Consider the following 4,321-nt stretch of genomic DNA (forward strand, 5'->3'; position numbering starts at 1 on the left):
TCTGGGAAACGAACTAGGGGTGGTGGAAGGGGAGGAGGGTGGGGGGTGGGGGTGACTCGGTAGTGGGCACTGAGGGGGGCACTTGATGGGATGAGCACTGGGTGTTATTCTGTATGTTGGCAAATTGAACACCAATAAAAATAAATTTATTATAAAACAAAAAAAAATAAAAAAAATAAAAACACTGGGGGGACCTTTACAGATTAAAGAGGCAAAGAGATACGATATTACAATACAATATGGGATCAATCCTTTACTAGAAGAAAAACAATACTATAAAAAAAGACATCATAAACTGACTAAATGAAACACAGACACACACACAAAAAAAGAAAATATAAAACGGTGTGTAAACCACAGAAATGTATATTAATGAGATGACGAAAACAAACACAAGATGGTTTATTAAAAGCGTTCATCATTTCCTCCAGAGAGTCAAGAAAATGCCTATCGGGCACCTCCAGGGTGCTTAGTACTCGGTTAGGATGAACAAGCCATTTACTGGGCATTCGGCAATGGCATATATACAACAGTAAATAATAGGAGTCAAACATAGCAAGATAGAAGACAGTCAGGGACCACGGGAATCAAAAGGATGGTGATCAAGAGAACCGAGATCAGCAGCAAAACCTTGAAGTCTTCAAAGATGAGGACCAGGGATCCCTGGGTGGCGCTGCGGTTTAGCGCCTGCCTTTGGCCCAGGGCGCGATCCTGGAGACCCGGGATCGAATCCCACGTCGGGCTCCCGGTGCATGGAGCCTGCTTCTCCCTCTGCCTGTGTCTCTGCCTCTCTCTCTCTCTCTCTGTGTGTGACTATCATAAATAAATAAAAAAAAAAAAAAAAAAAAAAAAAAAAAAGATGAGGACCAGTTGCCTAGCAGCCAAAGCCTTCATTGTTTTCCTTATGGAGCCAACACGATAGCTTCCTGTTTTTTTGTTTGTTTGTTTTTTGTTTTTTTTTTTTGTCAGCCTACAGTCCATGCCCTTGGAAATGGGATCATTTAGGCCATAGCAGGCTCCCTCTGCAGAGGTCGACGTCCTCCTGAGTTCTCCTAAGTACCTGGGCCTCCAGGAATTTGCAGTGTGTGGTCAGGCTAATGAACTATCCAGTCTCCTTTTTGCCTTCAAATCTAGACTCCTGTTTCTTTGGAGGCAACATGACCATTTCTTACCAACGCTCTGCTTAGAATCTACAAAGGACCGATTGCCACAGGACTCCTCAGTGTGCTGTGTCCACACATCTCAGGATGGGGGCGGGAGGCCACTGTCCCAATCCCCAGTGCTCCTAGGAAGCCACCACCCTGGCACGCTCATGGACAAGAGCCTTTCTCTGAGGGCTTGGAGCTTTCAGCTCTCTCTTCTTCACAGTTGTCAGAGCTGATCGCTCTTCCACACAGTGAGGGCTGCAGCTCACTGCCCCTCTCTTTCCCTTTCCTTCTCTTTCTTCCTTCCTCTTGTCTTCTTCTCCCTCCCCCTCCTTCTCTTCTGTTTCCTTCCTTCCTTCCTTCCTCCCTCCCTCCCTCCCTCCCTCCCTCCCTCCCTCCCTTCCTTCCTTCCTTCCTTCCTTCCTTCCTTCCTTCCTTCCTTCCTTCCTTCCTTCCTTCCTTCCCTCTCTTTCTCTCTCTTTCTTCTCCAAAAAGCTTTATTGTTTCCATTTGGCCCAAGACTTGGGAGGGGGTTCCCAGGTGGTCAAAAAGCTGCCTGGTGGCTGCAGGGCGAGGCTTACCCACAAGCCCCGGCACCAGGAGGATGCCACAGGGGTCCCTCAAAGGCTGCTGGGCTTCAGAGGCTCCCTGTCATGCTCAGGTGAGCCTTTGGAAGAGGTACTTGCCCAGGCCAGCCTGGGGGCCGGCCAGCCTGTGGAGGTTAGTCAGGTGGTCGCTCATCTCCTTGATGAGTTTCACCTCCTCATCCAGGAAGTGGTTCTCCTGAAGTCAGAGCTGCGGGTCTGTGTAGTCAGAACCTGGGGCATGCAGATCCAGAAGGGCCTGGTTCAGGTTCTTCTCCAGAACCAGAGTGGCTTCCATGGCCTCCAGGGTTTTACCCCCTAGCTGTCTTGGGATAGCTTCTGCACAGCTTGGGAGAGGGCACAGCTGCTGCTCTGGTTTTGCATCTTCAAGAGATGCTTAGTATCCTCAGGCTTCTCAATCAACTCTCCGAAGAAGTGGCCCATACCCCAACCCCCATATCCAGCGACATCCTTGCAGTAGAAATGGAAGCGCAGATGGAGGTAGGTGTGGGAGGCCCGCAGATGCATGTTGACCAGGGGGTCGACAGTGGCCTCCAACTTAATGGAATAATACTGACAAATCTGGGAGCTCACTGTTGGTGGGTAATTAGGAGCTAAGCTCAAAATAGGAGGTTGGCTGGTCTCACAGGCAGAGGGTGATGCAGAAGATAGCTCTGTAGGCTGCGACTGGAAAAAAGATTGGAGGGTGGTCAGGGGCTGGAAGAAGGGGCATCCTTGGGTCTGTTCTATCCACACACTGTTGAAGCAAGAGACATATCCGCGGGACCTCTGGGCTCATTGGCGCACTGTGGCCCTCTTCATCTCAAGCCCAACCATAATTGAAGGAGCATAGGCTTTGGAATCAAAGAGAACTGGCTTTGAAACACAGCTCAACCCACTACCAAGTGTAGTTGCATAACTTCTTCATCCATCAACCTCCCTGGCACGCAGCCACTTTGAGCTTTGGACTACCTCACCGCATTTGGAATTGTTCCTCCAGCAAAATCTGAAAGATCTATATTTTCCCCATGACCTTTTTCTAATACTCTAGCTCTCTTACTTTTATTTTTTTTTTTTAATATTTAACTTATTTATTCATGAGAGACACAGCGGGAGAGGCAGGCCCCATGCAGGGAGCCTGACATGGGACTCGATCTCCAGACCAGGGATCATGCCCTGAGCCAAAGGCAGATGCTCAACCACTGAGTCACCCAGGCGTCCCTCTAGCTCTCTTACTTTTACACACCTGTTTTATACCTGTTGTGCCTGTTCTCCGATTTGCCTTGCTCCTCCATCTCTCCTTGTTCTCCTTCCTCTCCCTTCCCGTGTCTCAAAGTATAGACACCATCATGTCATTGATAACATTCTTTGACAGCTTCCTTGCTTCCTCGTCTTTACAGCAAAATTCTACTGCTAAATCCAACCGGGTGATTGCCCCTTCTGGTTTTATACGCGCTCTCTAGAGATCTATTAGGAAAACAAGATTAAACTTTGGTGAGGGGGATGCCTGGATGCCTCAGCAGTTGAGCGTCTGCCTTCAGCTCAGGTCCTGATCCTGGAGACCCAGGATCGAGTCCTGCACTGGGCTCCCTGCATGGAGCCTGCTTCTCCCCCTGCCTAGGTCTCTCTCTCTCTCTCTCTCATAAATAAAATAAAATCTTTAAAAAATATATAAATAAACTTTGGTGAGTATCCACAAGTACACATTCCCCAGCCTGGCTCGTCACACTTTGACCTACAACATTCTCCTTGCGTTGCCTACACATCGCATCCCCGAGAGCCCCCAGCTGAAGCTCCAGCCAACCTCCCTCACTTCCTGCTGCACCCCCTTTCTCAGTCCTTTCCCGGGTTCTCCCCCAATAATTGCATAGCTCCACATGGTAGAAGGTTCTGCGTCTCATCTCCTATTTGCTTAAGGATGGCATCCTGTTGTCCATCTCTGCTCTCTCCTGTTGCTTGACCCTTCCTCCACCTGCCCACTTTCTCTCTCAAAATATGAGCGTGTTCAGGGTCTTCTCTGCTTCCTATGCTCCCCTTCCCCAGACACTGCTGCCTCTCAGCTTGAGACATTCGTCCTGGTGTTTGCTGTTATAAAGCTCCAGCCTCTCCTTCTTTCTCCTCACTGCCCCCTCCTCCGCCTTCATCTTCGGACCTATGAACAACTCACAGGGCTCTGTATCCTCGACCCTTTCCTATTGTCATCCCGGATCCTCTCCTATGGAGGAATATTAACAACTGGCATGGGTGGGCACTGACAGGTGGGAGCGGATTCTGACCACAGGCCTGTGACAGAGCCATGCCACAGCCTAGCGTGCCATCCACAATCACTTGTGCCCCGGATCTGTGCCACCACCCCACACCTCTTTCATAAATCAAAGTGGACACATTCCCCAGGATGTAGCACGGGCACCATAAATTTGCCATTTGCCAACCTGAGCTCTTCTTTTCCTCCTCTCTCCAAACGTTTCTCCACCTGCACTGCTTGTATGGCCCTATTCTATCTTGAGGACAACCGTTTGACCACCGTGATCTTAGCCTCACTACCTTTGCTGCAGTGAGAAGAATACACGTCTTCAACTGGGAGCGTCCCTG

At 49.5% G+C, this 4,321-nt stretch overlaps 1 pseudogene; it reads right to left on the reverse strand.

Annotated features, from left to right (window-relative positions):
• Positions 1-1,802: 1,802 nt before the first annotated feature.
• On the reverse strand, positions 1,803-3,873 carry LOC144317147 (ferritin light chain pseudogene; annotated as a pseudogene).
• Between the last annotated feature and the right edge of the window lie 448 nt (positions 3,874-4,321).

Source organism: Canis aureus, chromosome 1 (assembly GCF_053574225.1).
Source record: "Canis aureus isolate CA01 chromosome 1, VMU_Caureus_v.1.0, whole genome shotgun sequence".
NCBI classification, from domain to species: Eukaryota; Metazoa; Chordata; class Mammalia; order Carnivora; family Canidae; genus Canis; species Canis aureus.